This window comes from Diceros bicornis, chromosome X (genome assembly GCF_020826845.1).
Source record: "Diceros bicornis minor isolate mBicDic1 chromosome X, mDicBic1.mat.cur, whole genome shotgun sequence".
In the NCBI taxonomy this organism is placed as follows: Eukaryota; Metazoa; Chordata; class Mammalia; order Perissodactyla; family Rhinocerotidae; genus Diceros; species Diceros bicornis.
This window is the reverse complement of record NC_080781.1, coordinates 73,964,602-73,982,754: the sequence shown is the minus strand read 5'-3', so window position 1 is coordinate 73,982,754 and position 18,153 is coordinate 73,964,602. Positions and strand designations below refer to the sequence as shown.

The following is an 18,153-nucleotide window of genomic DNA, read 5'->3' as shown; positions in this document are numbered from 1 at the left end:
ATAGGAAAAAACAATCAAATACAGTCATGTATTGCTTAACAACAGGGATACATTCTGAGAAATGCGTCATTAGGTGATTTTGTCATTGTGTGAACATCATAGAGTGTACTTACACAAACCTAGATGGTATGACCCACTACAATCTTATGGGAGCACCATCATATATACAGTCCATCATTTTCCAAAATGTCATTAGACACTGCATGATTGTATAGGAGAAAATAGTAAGAAATGTTGGATAGATTTTTAAATCTATATAAGAAGAGTACACTAAAGACATATTTCTATAGAGTATTTTATTGGAATACTTATTTTTCTTTTATGGATTTGAAATACTCTTTACATATTAAGGGTTTTAATAGTCTGTCCTACAAAATTTTTATTTATCTTCTCAATACTTCATTTATACTCTTTTTACATACAAATCATTTATGTTTTTATAATGTCAAATTTGGCAGTTGTGTTTGAGTTCTCTGGATTTTATGCAATGCTTAGAAAAGACTTTCATACCTCCAACATAATATTTTCCTAGTAGTTTGATTTTTTTTTTTACATTTAGGTCCTTAGTCCATCAGTTTAGTTGGTAACATATATTCTTATTTCTACAATGATTTTGTCATGAAATAAAAAAATTATTAAAATAAATAAATAAATAAATAAAAATAAAAATGTTGTCCAAATACTTATGCCACAATCCCTGAGAGATGGAACATTTCAGCTGTCAGGTAGGGAAGATAACTATATAAGAAAACAAAGAGAGGTTCAATGATCCAGATGGTCTTGGTAAAGTGCATGGTAAAGGCAGCAAACATGCCAAACAGGAGCAGAATGAATATGCCTCCTATTCCAACCAAAAAAAAACCAAAAATCTTTTCTATTCCAGCCAAAATAACCACTGGTTTGATAGATGGCATTTCTCAGAAAGATTTGAACAGCTTATAGAGCACCTGCATAAAAAAAGATTAGATTAAATGTGTCAATCAGAAAAGTCTCAAATTACGCCATATATATCCTTCTAATTTGAGGTTTCTCAACTTTGAAGTCTTCCAACTCCTCATTTCCTTCTCAACATGAATCCTAGAAAGCTTCCCTGTATCAACAGATATTTCTACAAATCAATGTCACACTATGCATGATTCTATTTGAAAATTCTGATGGGCTGTGAAGATATCCTTAATGGCTAAGTTATTCTTACCTGACACAACTGGGAAGACTGTGGCCTCCAGAAGGTTTATCCAAGTTTTCGCTTAATAAACTGATAGAAGATGAATATAGTATTAAGGAAGAACTGTCATTTTCTAAAACATATTAATGACCAGTAAGTCATATTCTCTCAATTCACAAGCTCACTCTTAGGACTAAATTCCTTAATTATGGCCTAAACCAGAATTCAGTTCTTATTTAAATTTCAGGGGTGAGCATAAGAGAACCTAATTCATTACCTAGAAAGCTCATGCCTAGGATATTTACAACAGCAATAGCATCATTAAGGAGGGATTCTCCAAACAACAAAATATGAAACTTTTCATTCACGTGAATTTTTTCAAATACAGAGAGTACAGCCATAGATAGGGTTTACTGCACAATCAAACTACCAAACCAAAGGTTATAGAGCAATGGCACATCTTGAAGGTTGAAGTACTTCACATGACATATGTCCCAGAAGGAAAGGCCTATGCCAAATGCATTCCACGTGGTTTCAACTACAGCAAGCAACAGAATGGTCCCTACATTTTCAAAAAATGGCTGACTGGGCATAAAATATCCTGCATCAAGGACTATTGGTGGAAGTAAATAGAGGACAAATATATCACTGTCCATGGCTGGTGGGGATTTGTCATTTAAACTGTAAATTAGTCCTCCCATGATGAGACCTACAAATATCCAGAGGCAGGGGGCTGGCCCCGTGGCTCAGTGGTTGAGTGCGCGGGATACGCTACCGGCGGCCCGGGTTCGGATCCTGGGCACACATGGACGCACCATTTCTCTGGCCATGCTGAGGCCGCGTCCCACATACAGCAACTAGAAGGATGTGCACCTATGACATATAACTATCTACTGGGACCTTGGAGAGAAAAAAGGGAAAAAAAGGAGGAGGATTGGCAATAGATGTTAGATCAGGGCCAGTCTTCCTCAGCAAAAAGAGGAGGATTGGCATGGATGTTAGCTCAGGGCTGATCTTCCTCCCAAAAAAATAAAGAAGCAGCTTTCAGGTATAACTGTGGGCATCTTATTATAGAGGTGAAATATGGGAAAAGAGAAAAAAGAGTATTATAATATCATTATCAGTGATCTCTAAATGTCAGCCTTCTTGTCAAGTTTTGTGATTTCAAGAAAATAGATTCTCAGTCATTTCATATTTTCAGTTTTAATAATGACTTAATAAAGATGCAGAGGCATGAATGGAAGTATTTTTCTTTATAATGGAAAAATATTTACTAATAGAGAAAAAGTATACGTAGTTAACGACAACAAGATTATTCATGTTCCCACTCAATCATTTTCAAATGTGGCACATCTTTTAAAATGGAAACAATGCATTTATCAGCTGGGGATATTCTTCTGATCTTCTCATGATGGTAGTGATAGATATCAGAGGCTTTAAAAAGCACAGAATTGAAAACCATAATTTAAATGTCTGCTTTGAATAATAAGAGCCAAAAAGGCTTTAGCAACCATAACTAATTCTTCATTGATAAGGAATCATAATTAATTATTTAAGGAAATTGAGGCCAAAGAAGCAGGGTGCCTTTTCATGGTTATAAAGTAAGTATGTGACAGAGCTGGAATGACAACCCAGTTTTCCTGACTCCTAGCCCAATGTTTCTATAATTACCCCAAACTGTCACTTCGTCTGATTGACAGACCTGGGCTTACATTAATTCATACCACTGGATTATCAAAATACAATCCCAACCATAAAGTTTGTTTTTTCTAGTAGAATGATATGAGTTTTTCATCCCGTGAGGGAAATGCAGCCACCTCTAGCAGCCCACATGGCAGCAGTTCTGTTTTATCCTGTATTCTTTTAGTTTTGCCCTACATTATATGCCACAATATCATGCTCTAGTTTACATGAAGCTTATAGATAATTATCAACTCTCTTTGCTATAGAAAGGATCTTAACGTTTATCTGAGATAATCCATCTCTTTCCTCTCTACCTCAGCCCTCACCAACACACTGCTGAAATCCCTTTTAGATACACCTGTTAATTAGTTTGACTACAAATTTCTCAAGGATTGAGGCTGTGTTTTACATTTATCTCCTAGCACATTTCTGGCATGTAGAAATAGCTTAACAGATGCTTATCAAATAAATAATAAAATAATAAATACATTTTTAGAAAAGAAAGCCAGTTGGCTCCTAAGTTAGACTTTATTTCTCAATAGTTTCAAAAGTGCTTTTACATGTTTTCTATTTAATTCTCTCATCATAATTCTCATCATTTAATTCTCTCATCATCACCAACACAGCAATGTAAATACTATTATTCCCATTTTAGAAATGATAAAAATGAGGCACAAAGAAGTACTTCACTCATCCAACATTACTTATTGATTTCTTATGTGCCAGGCACTGGCTCCTAAATTTGCACGAATATTAAATAGCTCAAAGTAATCTTCTCTTTCCACTACACCATGCTGCTTCCCTCTTTACCTTCTGCAGAACAATTTCTTTCCTCTAGGAGTTGAAATAATTTGAAAGTTCCTCATGAGAAGGATGGGGTCTTATTTAGCACTGTAGGCCATGGGCCCTGTGTAATGCTCCACACAAAAAAATGTGCTATTGAAATAGTAATCAAAAACCTCCCAAAAAATAAAAGTCCAGGACCAGATGGCTTCTCCAGTGAGTTTTACCAAACATTCAAAGAAGATTTAATACCCATCCTTCTCAAACTATTCCAAAAAATAGAGGAATATGGAACACCTCCTAAATCATTCTATGAGGCCAACATCACCCTGATGCCAAAACCAGACAAAGACAATACAAAGAAAGAAAATTACAGGCCAATATCGCTGATGAACATTGATGCAAAAATCCTCAACAAAATATTGGCAAACCGAATACAACAATACATTAAAAAGATCATACACCATGATCAAGTGGGATTTATACCAGGGACGCAGGGATGGTTCACCATCCGCAAATCAATCAACCTGATACATCACATCAACAAAACAAAGAATAAAAACCACATGATCATCTCAATAGACACAGAGAAGGCATTTGACAAGATACAACATCCATTTATGATAAAAAACTCTCAATAAAATGGGAATAGAAGGAAAGTACCTCAACATAATAAAGGTCATATATGACAAACCCACAGCCAACATCATACTCAACTGGGAAAGACTGAAAGCCATTCCTCTGAGAACAGGAACGAGGCAGGGCTGCCCACTCTAACCACTCCTGTTCAACATAGTACTGGAGGTTTTGGCCAGAGCAATGAGGCAAGAAAAAGGAATAAAAGGAATCCAAATAGGTAACGAAGAAGTGAAACTCTCGCTATTTGCAGATGACATGATTGTATATATAGAAAACCTTAAAGAATCTGTTGGAAAACTATTAGAAACAATCAACAACTACAGCAAAGTTGCAGGGTACAAAATCAATCTACAAAAATCCATTGCATTTCTGTATGCTAATAATGAACTAACAGAAAGAGAGCTCAAAAAGATAATACCATTTACAATTGCATCAAAAAGAATAAAATACCTAGGAATAAATCTTACCAAGGAGGTGAAGGACCTATACAATGAGAACTACAAGACATTATTGAGGGAAATCCACGATGACATAAAGAAATGGAAAGATATCCCATGTACGTGGATTGGAAGAATAAACATAGTTAAAATGTCTATATTACCTAAAGCAATCTACAGATTCAATGCAATCCCAATCAGAATCCCAATGACATTCTTCACAGAAATAGAAAAAAGAATACTAAAATTTATATGGGGCAACAAAAGACCCCAAATAGCTAAAGAAATCCTAAGAAAAAAGAACAAAGCAGGAGGCATCACAATCTCTGACTTCAAAACATACTACAAAGCAATAGTAATCAAAACAGCATGGTACTGGTACAAAAACAGACACACAGATCAATGGAACAGAATTGAAAGCCCAGAAATAAAACCACACATATACAGACAGCTAATTTTCGACAAAGGTGCTAAGAACATGCAATGGAGAAAGGAAAGTCTCTTCAATAAATGGTGTTGGGAAAACTGGACAGCCACATGCAAAAGAATGATAGTGGACCATGTGCTATCGCCATTCACAAAAATTAACTCAAAATGGATCAAAGACCTGAAGGTGAGACCTGAAACTATAAAACTCATAGAAGAAAATATAGGCAACACACTATTTGACATTGGTTTTAAAGGAATCTTTTCGGATGACATGCCTACCCAGACTAGGGAAACTAAAGAAAAAATAAACAAGTGGGACTTTATCAGATTAAAGAGCTTTTATAAGACAAATGAAACCAGAATCAAGATGAACAGACAACCAACCAGCTGGGAGAGAATATTTGCAAAACATACATCTGACAAGGGGTTGATCTCCATAATATATAAAGAACTCACACAACTGAACAACAAAAAAACAAAAAACCCGATCAAAAAATGGGCAGAGGAAATGAAGAGACACTTCTCCAAGGAAGATATACAGATGGCCAATAGGCACATGAAAAGATGTTCAACATCACTAATCATCAGGGAAATGCAAATCAAAACAACACTAAGATACCACCTCACGCCTGTTAGAATGGCTATAATCACCAAGACAAAAAACAACAAATGTTGGAGAGGATGTGGAGAAACAGGAACCCTCATACACAGCTGGTGGGAATGCAAATTGATGCAGCCTCTATGGAAAATGGTATGGAGATTCCTCAAAGAATTAAAAATAGAGATGCCCTATGATCCAGCCATCCCACTACTGGGAATCTATCCAACAAACCTGAAATCAACAATCCAAAGAGGTTATGCACCCCTATGTTCATTGCAGCATTATTCACCATAGCCAAGAAGTGGAAGCAACCTAAGTGTCCCTCGACTGACGATTGGATTAAGAAAATGTGGTATATATATACAATGGAATACTACTCAGCCATAAAAAAAAGACAAAATTGTCCCATTTGCAGCAACATTCATGGGCCTGGAGCCTATTATGTTAAGTGAAATAAGCCAGAAAGAGAAAGACAAACACTGTATGATCTCACTCATATGTGGAATATAAACCAACACATGGACAGAGAAAACTGGACTTTGGTTACCAGGGGCAGTGGGGGTGGAGGGTGGGCACAAGGGGTGAAGGGAGTCATATATATGGTGATGGACAAACAAAAATGTACAACCCAAAATTTCACAATGTTAGAAACCATTAAAACATCAATTAAAAAAAAAAGTATTTGCTGAATGAATGAATGAATGGTAATAGGAAATTTTTTTTGTTTTTTAATATGAATTCTCTTATTAAGGTTATGGCAAAAAAAAATATGTCAATGATGGCTCAATAAAGACCTACTTAAACATATGGGGATGGATGACCTATTGGGAAGTCTCTTTGCTCTATGATCCTGACAATAACATTTAATTAGACTATTTATTGCAATCAACATATCTAGAACTACAAGAATAATTTAAAAGAATCTTAACTATTCACAAGTGCTAATTATTGTCACCCAAGACAGCATGTGTTTCTAATCAAGGAGGCGTGAGACAAGCATTCTAGTTCTGGTTTATGAACCTCACAAAGCATCTTCTCTCCCTGGGACTCAGATTTCCTATCTATAAAATGAGGGATTTGGATGAGAATGATCTCTAAGGATTCTTCCAGCTCTGACAATCTATCGTGCTATGAATATACAGATTTTGTGTGTGTCATCATTAAATATTACATTTCATGAATGGTAAATCTTTGGTATCAATAAAGTCACTTAAATACAACTTTGGAATGCTAAACATGATTTACTTTAGAATAAATATATTTTAAAATAACAAAATTCTGCAGATTCTTCCATGTTTTCCTGGATTGTTTTTGGGTCTGAACCTACAAAGAAATGGTTATTCAATTATAAACACTTCAAACATTTAAAGTTAAACATTCACAATTTTAACATCACCAAGGCAAAAGCCAGATAAATTATTAAAGAACATAAAAGGAATAACAGAATGAATCTCCTTAGAAAAGCCATAACACTAGTAATTCAGGGTGTTTGTACAGGCAAAATAGTGAAAATATAAAGGCTCTTATTGTTGAATTTATTCTTACTTTGTTTTTCCCCTTAAATTCTGAATGGTAGCAAAAAGGCATATCTTTTAAAAAGTAGGAAATGGACTTGTCCCACTTTCTCACTACCTGGCAACTATGACAAGCTTCCTGTGAGGAAAAAAGGTTGCCTAAAGTCTCAGATCAGTTAGTATCTAGAATCGTAGTCTAGTAAGGTTTCTCTGTTATCTCCTTTAATGTTATGCTTTGTCTTCTCAATTCTTGAACAACAGGTAACTTTTGCAGTCAAAGTTCCTACGCTGGGCCTATTGCTGCCTCCTTTTGCTGGAAGACCACCAACATTTGAACATAATCACTGCAATGGAGTTTGAGCTGTGAAAAAAAAAAAAAAGGGGGCCTTTTAGCAGACAAGAGGAAGCAAATATTCCAGCTTGCCTATGTCTGGGCTATTAAGAAAAGGGTGCCTTTCTTAACATCGGGAAAAGCCCTGAAAGTCCCTACTGTTAGGCAACTCCCTGGGAGAGCCTTGGGAAATTCCTCACTTACTTATCTTTGCTAGAGGGGCTAACATCCAGGGTCTGATCTTGAAAGGGACCTGCACATGCTGGTAATCCAGGGAGAAAAGGAGTGTGTGATCAGACACCATTGAGACATTATCCTGTATTCCTTCAGGTTCCTAGCTGCCATTGTCTGCCCTCAGGTCCTGGTAGCACTGCATGCTATTCCCAGAGGTTCTCAGAATCTGGGAGCAGAGCTGCCCCAAGTAGCAGAGGAAACAGGAGCCCCAGCCTGTGGACCATCACTAGTTTTGCAAACTGTGCTTGCTAAAGTACTTAATCTCCTCCCCAGCTGCAGCTGCTCACAAATACAATTTGCTATCCCTGACCCTTAGACCTGCTGGCTAGCACTTAATGTATCAGTGGAAACTCCAGTAGCTTCCTGGAGTCCTTGAAGAGAAAATCTGGGCCTTTATGCCCTAGAATGAGATTAGAGTAGGAAGCTAGCAAAGGGAGGAAGCTGGGACAAATTCATTGATTGACGAGGAAAAGAATTTTACCTGCAGTCCTACCTCTCAAGGGAGGAAAACCACTGGGAACTGGATTCTGGCCACTTAGCAGTCTATTTTCTTACTACAAAACCATTTCAATTCTCAGGGGATATGGAAAACTATTCAAGAAGAACTTCTAATCTCCAGAGACTGTGAAGGCCTCTGCATACAAGAATCTTAAATAAGATGCCAATTTCAAGCTGCATTTGCTGGGAAAACCTCAGACGCAGAGCTCCTTGTTTTCACAGAAAACAGCAGCTGTTTTCAGCTGCTCCTGAAAACTTCAGGAGAGAATCATTTTCTTTATTCTGAATAAGTGGCCTAGTAATTAAGAGCAGGATACAGTACTATTTTTACCATAATTCATATCTTCCATATGATATCTTTCCATAGATCTTCTAAAAAAGGGCAAGGACTTTCTACTCCCACTTCCACCCCATGCAAATTTTGCCTATTTTATTTGTTAATCAAATTGCTCAGATTTTACCATGACCAACATGTACTGGTTGCTAATAAACTCAGTGAGATTTCACCAGAAAGGCTGACCTCTGGAATAGTTACATATCCTTTTGTATCAATGTGCCCTTTTCATTTTTATTACCCTCAAATTAGGCACAAATTTAAGCCTGGTTTCCTTTTTCTGTTGTTTTTATTTGTCAAAATCTTTAGAGCACATCTTGGTACACAGATTATCAAATTGAATGTCATCAAAAATTTAATGCTTACATGCTTATTTTGTCTGTGGCAATCAGGGAAAAACATGCAATTAAAAGTAGGATGTACTGTGTTATTAGTTTCAGAGAGAGAATAGACCCAAATATCTAAAAAAGGAAAAGGCTTTATGTAATCTCCATGTGATTTCTTTTCCTGAATTTTCAATGATAAGCATTCACATCACACTGTCCACATAGTTAACAGGTTATATATATATATATAATGTATATATGAATCCCATGGCTTGTTGACAAAGATAGTGAATTTTCTCTGGCTACTATTGCATTTTTAAACTACATCGTGTATTTGTCCTATGTTATTATAGAATCCTGTATTATCTCTTTCTTATAAATATTTTGTATTTTCAGCTTCTAAAATTAAATATACCAGAATTGATCACCATTCTCTCAGGGTAAAAATATTAACAATAACAATGCTTGCAATAGGTACTCAATGAAAAAAAATTATGGTTGATGGCGTTGAGTGTATTCTAAAATGATGTACACTTTGAGCATTATGGCAAATATAAATATTTGTGGTACCAAGGAAAATTATTCTTTTGTGTTTTCTGTGTGCTCAGAATACTGCAAAATTACACAGTAAAAGTGGGGAAAGGTTTTCCTGGTAATTTTTTGTTTTTAATAATCATCCTTACATTTCTGATAGAAGACAAAAACAAACAGACTATATATATATATTTATATATACACATGCATGGAGGGAGGGAGGGAGGGAGGAAGGGAGGAAGGGAGGAAGGAAGGAAGGAAGGAAGGAAGACCAAAATAAGTAAATAAGTATTTCACAAAACAGGATGCCTCGTGTTAACAACATTGTTGACTATTCACAGAGAACACAGGTAATTAAAATATGGGAGCCTAGGCTATTAGTCATGGCTCTAAATCCATGACTCATCTTTTTCTTAGCCGCCTAAACACAATCTAACCTAAGAGGTAACGATAAATCAATGACCCACTTTTCAACAAGAAGTAATAATTTGGAGACACAGACTCACCAATGCATATGCTTTTGATATGTCATCAAGAAGTCTTCTTGAAAATAAATCTAATTTAAAAAGTGGGGCATAACTTAAAAACCTGACAACTTAAAATTTAATTACCCTGTAACCTTCTCCATTTGCAATTTCATTTACCATCATCCTGTACTCAGCATTTAGCTATTCACTTTACTTTTAGATCAGAGACTGCTAATTTGACACTAATCACTATTCTTAGTAATTATTTTCCAGGTTTCCATTAGACCAAATTCTGGAGAACCACGTTAGGTGATTATTCAATATTGTTGTACCTCATTATGTAGGTCTAGCCTTTTATGTAAGAGGCATATAATGTGATTTTAAGATCTGTGGAAGGTCACCCCATGAAAAGAAAAATACCTCTCAATTCTTTTCTCTTTTTTATTGACATATAATTTATATTTTAAAAAGTGCACAGTTCTTAAGTGTTCAACTTGATGAGTCTGGCAATTTTTATATACACCTTTGTAACTAACACCCAAAAGAAGATATAGAACCTTTGTCTCATGTTCTTTTTTAGCCTATCCCCGCCATACTACACAGACAACCACTGTTCTGATTTTTTTCTTTTTTTTTTTTAAATTTTTATTTATTTATTTTTTCCCCCAAAGCCCCAGTAGATAGTTGTGTGTCATAGCTGCACATCCTTCTAGTCGCTGTATGTGGGACACAGCCTCAGCATGGCCGGAGAATCGGTGCGTCGGTGCACGCCCGGGATCCGAACCCGGGCCGCCAGCAGCGGAGTGCGTGCATTTAACCGCAAAGCCACAGGGCCGACCCTGATTTTTTTCAATATAGGTTAGTTTTTGCCTCTTCTTGAACTTCATATAAATTGAATCATATGGTATATACTCTTTTGTATCTGCCTTCTTTTGATCAACATAGTTTCTATAAGAATTATCCATCTTGTTATATGTGTCAGTAGTTCAATCCTTTTTATTATCAAGTGGTGTTCCATTGTACAAATATACCACAATTTCTTTATCCATTCTTATGTTGATGGACATTTGGGTTGTTACCAGTTTTGGTTATTGTGAAAAATGCTGGTATGAAGATTCTTGAGTAGGTTTGTGTGGATGCATGTTTTCATTTCTTTTGGGTAATTATCTATGAGTGTAATTACTAGGTATTTCCCTCCTTTATAAAAAAATACAGGACAAAGTATTTAATTCTATAGCCCATTGTTATTAAGGCTTATATAATGTAAATCTGTAAAAAAGATAGTTATGAACTTAAATTCATAGTATAGGATAAGTGACTGAAGTCAGAGGGACTTGGTAAATGTAGAAGAGCAATAAACTATGACTCAAGAGACCTGGAATCTAGTCCCAACATTAGAAGCTAGTTCTATGACCTTGGACAGTTTACTTAACCTCTGTGAACTTCTATTTCCTCCTCTTCAAAAATAAGGTTTAGTGGTTAGTTCAAAATCATTTGAGTGCCTGCTGTGCACTGCATATGTACCACTTATGCTATGCAAGTATAGAACTAGATGCTGTAGACATGAGGAGTAACACTGATTCCTTGCAATCAAGGAGGTTGTACTTTTGTGGGAGAAACAGGCACTCAAACAAGTAAGGTCGTTAGAATATAAGTGAGGTTCATCAACAATAAGTATATAACCAACAGTTATCTATTTAGTGTCTACCTCATGTTTCCTGCTAGAAACTAGGAATATAATGCTAAATGCTTACAGTATAAGTCTAGCTTTTGCGGTACAGACTAATAGGAGATAAAAATAAAAAATTCAATTCTAATGTAGTGTCATTACTGATTGAGGGAGTACATGACACATGGGAGCACAGAATCAAGATATTTAACCAAGGGCCGGCCCCGTGGCTTAGCGGTTAAGTGCGCACGCTCCGCTGCTGGAGGCCTGGGTTCGGATCCCGGGCGGGCACTGACGTACCGCTTCTCCGGCCATGCTGAGGCCGCGTCCCACATACATCAACTAGAAGGATGTGCAGCTATGACATACAACTATCTACTGGGGCTTTGGGGGGAAAAATATAAATAAATAAAATCTTTAAAAAAAAAAAGATACTTAACTAAGAGAAGAAAGACGACAAAGAAAATTTCCTAGAAAAAAATGTAAGCTGAGGCCAAAAGGAAGAAAAGTTGGAGATAGTCTGACAAAAAGGGATAAGTTTCACTGGCAGAGCAAAATAAAGACGTAAAAGACCAGTGAAAGATCATAGCAAATTCTAGGAATAAAAGAAAATTAAATGTGACTGCCTCTTAAATGAGTGGCATGAATTGAGACAAGGAGACCCCTTCAGAGATGCTAGCAGCCTGAAATAGAGGACACGGCAGTGAAAACATAAAGTTGACAGATTAGAAATATTAGCAACAACAAGAAGCTGCTACTACCCCTAGGATGAAGGGACAAAGAGAGGAAATGGAAACTTACTTCAGTGGCCAGAATCACCTGACAGAACCTGGAACATTAGCAGACATGTTCATTGGAAGCTAGAATCATGAACAGCTGCTGCCAGAGTTACCACCAAGGAAGATAAGAGGGAGAGAAATACTCTGGCTTCTCCCTTCTTTCTCTCCAAACTCCTATCATTACCTACAATTTGATGAGTTTACCAGGAAGCCAGCTGACATAGGAGCCTGAGAAACACAACCTAGAGGAGTCAGTCTCCCTGCAAACAGTGCAAAACAAGCGAATACTAAGGAATGAATTTGAGAGCAAAAAGGTCCAAGGCTGGCACACAGTCCTAATACTGTATTACTATCCCAGCTGCAAGTGAGAGAAAAAAAAGGGAAGGGAGAGAAGGCATCCAAAAAAGAGAGAACACACAAGGAAGATGTGAAAGTTTTCAATCTCTTCATTTCTCAGAATAAGAGTCCTAAGTATACCCACACACACACTGAAATCTTTCTGCACCAAATAAGTCAAGAATATGACACATCTCATTGAAATGTGTGGCTCATCACAGCAGTGATTTGTAAACAAGGGAGTGGACATGAACATATAAGGTATTGCAGAGGGCATGTGTAGTGAAGTACCTCCCCAACTTTGATGCATGCTCCTACACACACTCCTTCTCTCTTCCACTCCTCTCTTCCTCTCCCTCCCTCCCTCCCTCCCTTTCTCTCTCTCTCTCTCTCACAGAATCACTATTCTAGAGTTTAGAGTATGGGGCCAACACTTCACTTTTTCTTTATTGATGCCATCTCCCTTATTAAAGAGATCAGTATCAGAAAATCCCAGACTATACTCTTGTAGAGTCCTTTTGTCATAACAAGAGATATTTGTGCCAGAAGAACTTACTTTCTCCTAAGAAAACAGGATGGGACATCACTGACAGAAACAGAAAAAGGGAGGAAAGTGATAAGTAGTCAGATAGAGGGGCATATCTCAGACATGGGAATGGACAGGCACTGGAATATACCTAAAGGGGGTGGCCTTTCCCAAGAATTTACAAAGGGGAATATCCATGGGAGAAAAAGTTTGAATTTGGGCACATAACACATCATGAGAGTTTTAGGTGCCAAATTACAATGGAGCAGTCCAGTAAAATACATTTTATTCCCCTCACCTCCCCTCCAAACCCCAACCATCCTGCATGATCTGGAGGCAGCCAAATAAACAGGGGAGGAAGGCATAAAGATGAAGGTAAAGAAATAGGAAAAAAGCCATCCACAAATATCCTCCTATTTACTACCACTTCTCACTGCAGGCTTCCAATCATGAGTCAGACCCAACTATAGGAAGAGAAAGAGAGACATTAAAAATGTAATAATAGACTAGATTGATTTTTTTAATACCTAAAACTAGATTGATTGTTAATCCTTGAAAGTGACCAGAAAAGCAGTGGGATCTGCCCAAGATATTATTCAAAAGCAGAAAATGGACACTCTACAGAACTCAGTTAAAAAGTAGGTATGGGAGTAAAGTGGAGAAAAAAAAATAGAGCAAAGAAAATTCTGTCAACCTAACAAAGAACAAGAAAGGTAAGGGGGAAAAAACCTAGAAACCGGCAAATTGGATAGCACAAAATAAGATAGGAATAGATCTAGATATAATCATGATAGGCAATGTAAATGAGATAAACATTAAATGACAGATGCTCTCAGACTGGAATTGCTAAATCCAGCTATATATTGTTAAGCAGAGATAAATTTCAAATAAAAGTTGCAAAGAAAAAGATAGAAAAAATATACAAGACAAATTGCCTTAAAAATGAAAAGAAATATAGCAATATTAAATCAGACAAAAGAGACATCGAGAAAAAAAAACTATTGGGTATAGAGTTGAAAGTGACACTGATATTAGGGGACCTGAAATTCTGTCATTATTCTCTGGATAGGATGGAGGCTTAAGGAGGCCAGGATGATACATGGAGTTCTGGTGTAAGTCCCAGTGGGTCCAAAGCTTTCATGGACCTACCTTGTGGTTATTTCCCCAGTCCCTGGGTAATAATTGGCTTGGAATACATAATATCTGGCAGAAACCTTACATTGGATTCCCTTCCAATAAAAAAAGCAATACAGCTATTGGTGGTCCTCTTTGAATGTTGAGGGCCATGATATTTCACACTTGGAAATACTGTCCTTATCCATTTATCAAGAGATTCAAAAGGCACAGTTTTGAGTAGGGCTCTGAGCAGTAATAGAGGGTGTTTTAATTGCCTCCCATTCACCCCATTGCTGAGAAACACCCTAGAGTTATGGCAACAATCAAAGCTGGGCAGATAAAATCAACAGTAGTTTATTAGTCACATGTATTCACAGGCCAAGGGAGGAGGACACTACATACCACATAGGACCACATGGGGGTTGCGATCCAGAATAGAGTGAACAAGAAAAGGCTGTGGAAGACAGACTTTACAGTATCAAGAGGGTAAGATGCCCCCTGGTTTCTGTGGGAGGGTGAAATCGGCTTGTTTGAATAATTTCATAGGCCGACAGGAAACTGAAACCCACTACTCAATGATAAGCAGGAAGTGTGCCTGGCACCCTTGGTAAGGAGGGTGGTCTGACTAGGAGACCTTATCCACAGAGGCAGAATAGAGAGGGGAACTTTACAGTTACGCCATACGAGGTCCTTCTGGTTTCAGATGTCAAGGCAGCATATAATATCAGGCCTTAATTTTAAGCCTTACATCACAGAGGACTCTGAAAAAGACCCTGTTGAAAGTTGCCCGGTTGCTCAGGCCATATGACCTAGCAGATTTGATGGTGTTAGAGGAGTCTGTAGTGGAGGGGAATGCTGTATGGATTTTCTGGCCCAAATTAGAGAGGTATAGCACAAACTCTAGGGGTTATGGAACAAGGCCATGCCTTCTGCAGCACAGGGCTGCTTGATGTTTGAAAAGCAGACTTCTATGTGCTACTAGAACCTAGTAGAGACTAAGCATATGACTAGGAGGCATTAAGTGACTATGTCAAGTGACTGTGGCACTAGAGCTGACTATCGTGAGCTGGTTATTATCAGATCCACCGAGCCAATAACAATCCATCATACAATAATTGTTGTTAGTGCCATCAACTTGATTCTGACTCCCAGTGACCCTGAGTACAACAGGCCAGAACCCTGCCCCAGTCTTTTTGCACCATCCTCTCATCATCTGGCACTGTATCAGACATTGCTCCATTACTATTCATAGGGTTTTCATGGCCAATTTTTTTGGAAGCGGGTGGCCAGGTCTTTCTTCCTAGTCTGTCTTAGTTTGGAAGCTGTGCTGAAGCCTGTCCACCATGGCTGACCCTGCTGGCATTTGAAATACCCGTAGCATAGCTTTCAGCATCACAGCAACATACAGCTGCCATAGTACGACAATTGACAGACAAGAGATGGGTGGTTTTGATCCTTGACTGGGAAATGAACTCAGGCTGCAGTGGTGAGAGTGACAAATCTTAACTACTAGACCACCAGGGCTGGCTATCATACAACAGACGGGTTCCAAAGTCCCAAGTAAGTTGCACCAACAGAAGGCCCAGTCTTCATGTTACTTATTTTTGTTCCACTGATCCTCTCCCTCACATGGTGTTCCCCATGAGCAGCTATAAATATATATATATATATATATATTTTCCAGGGCCTGGTTCACCCTTGGGTAGGCTCAATATGTTGTTGTGAGCCAAAAATAGCCTACTACTGCATCTACCAACCAGATATATGGGTGTCCTTAAAAGACAGAAATAAATGAAAATCCTTCCAGTTGGCAAAGTTTTAAGTAGTACATTTGGTTATCAACTCGATGTATACAATAAATTGATTGCAAAAATGGCTGCAATTCTTTACCCTGTTCTTTCTGTATTTTCAATTCCTCCCATTAAGAGGTAGACTCTATTTCTCCACTCCTTGAAAATGGGCTGGCCTTGTGATTCGTTTGGCCCACTGGATGCAGCACAAGTACTAATTCTAGGCCTAGTACTCAGAGGCTTTCTATGCTTCCCCTCTCTCTCAGAACTCTGATTTCACCATGTGAACAAGTCCAGGATAGTTTGCTGAATGATGAGATACATGTGGTCCCAACTTCCCTAGCCAATAGGAAAAAAATTACCAGACATGTGAGAAAATGTCTCCTAGATCAGCCATTTCCCAGCTGACCCACCAGTTGACCACAGATGCATGAGCAAGCCCAGCTGAGATAAAACAAGCCTGGTCTAGAAAAACAGAATCATCCAGATGACCAAAATCTCATGAGCAAAAATATATATTTATTGTCTTAAGCAACTGAGTTTTGGGGTAATTTATTATGTAGAAATAGTTAACTGATACAATGCAGAAGGAGAAATGGCCAGAGACCCATGGAATTCTGGACAGTGACATATGACTTGGTTGGCTGTTCAGAGATAGAAATAGCAAGATTAAGATATTGGAGACAGAGAGGCGGAGTCAAGATGGCGGCGTAAGCAGACGCAGAACTCACTTCCTCCCGTGGACACAGCCAATTTACAACTACTCGTGGAAAAATTACCCCTGAGACAGAACGGAAAACTGGATAAGAGGAACTCCTGCAACAATGGACAATCCTAACTGAGGTGGAAGAGGCAGAGACTCCCTTCTGGAGAGGAAAAACGCTGCCTTCACAAGCCGCCAGAGTCACGGCCTCCGGGAGCAGCCCACAGGTACGCAGCCCTCCCTGGAGGCGCGGGGCCCTGAGCCGGGGAGCGCCCCCGCTGTGGGCATTTTGTGGACCCAGCACAATCGAGACCAGCGGCATAATATCTGACTTTGCCTGCTACTAAAGCATTGGGGAGTACCCCCAGAAAACCCGGTTCACAAAGAAACTAAAACTGGCTCTTAAAGGGCCAGCACGCAAACTCACCCGTTTCAGAAAGCATCCTAAAATCACCAGAAAGAAAGGTGCACAGTGCTTTGGTGACAAGAGAATCACCTAATAGGCCCTGAGTGCATCTCGGTGAGGAGTGAGACCTCTCCGGGGACTGAGACATTGGCGGCGGCCATTGTTGTGGCCTGGTGTGGGCCTGCTGACACAAACGTCATTGAAGTTCTCCCTGAGACCTGCTAGCCCAGGGTCTGCCCCACCCACTAGAGCACCGATTTAATCCAGCTCAGCCAGGGCAGGCAGCCCACCCTAGAGACTGGCCCCACCCAACAACAAGCCCTCAGGCAACTTGTGGGCCTGCATAGATTGGTGACTGGATTCTCTGCAGCCTGGCAACTGAGCCAACTTGAGCGGGGCAGGGTGTGCACAAGGAGCGGGTGGAGAGTGTGGGGCTGTGGCGGAGTGTGTGGGGCTCCCGCCGTGGAGAGACTGGGTCCGCTTGGGGGGGTCCGGGCGCTCACATGGGGCAGGACTGTGTTGACTGTGTGTGTGGACCTGTGGGTGGCAGGGCTTGTCAGCTGCAGAAGACTTGTGCTTCTCAAAGACCCACATAGGAGGTTTGCCCCACCTTCCAAGGCCTGAAACAATTGGGTGCTCCTGTGCCTGAGGTCAGCCCCACCCAGCTGCAATCCTCAGAAAGCTGAAAAGAGACCTAATAGGCTAGAGGCTTACAGCAATTGTAAGGCCCTGAGCCTAACAACCTGCCACGCTGGGGGCCTACTCACTTAAAAGAAATACTGCAACACAAATGTGGTATTAGAACTTGCAGCCAATTGTGCTGGGACTCCCCACACCTGATAAAGAGACTGAA

The 18,153-nt window shown here is 38.9% G+C and overlaps 1 protein-coding gene and 1 pseudogene across 1 annotated transcript in view; both read right to left on the bottom strand.

The window, feature by feature from the left end:
* LOC131400299 (sodium/hydrogen exchanger 2-like) overlaps positions 1-1,881 on the bottom strand; it is a 68,231-nt pseudogene extending 66,350 nt beyond the window's left edge.
* LOC131401188 (transmembrane protein 182-like) overlaps positions 1-17,420 on the bottom strand; it is a 357,489-nt gene extending 340,069 nt beyond the window's left edge. Inside the window, exon 1 of the mRNA XM_058536255.1 lies at positions 17,391-17,420. The gene's annotated coding sequence lies outside the window, so the exon portion shown is untranslated. The remainder of the gene's footprint in view (positions 1-17,390) is intronic.
* Positions 17,421-18,153: the final 733 nt, after the last annotated feature.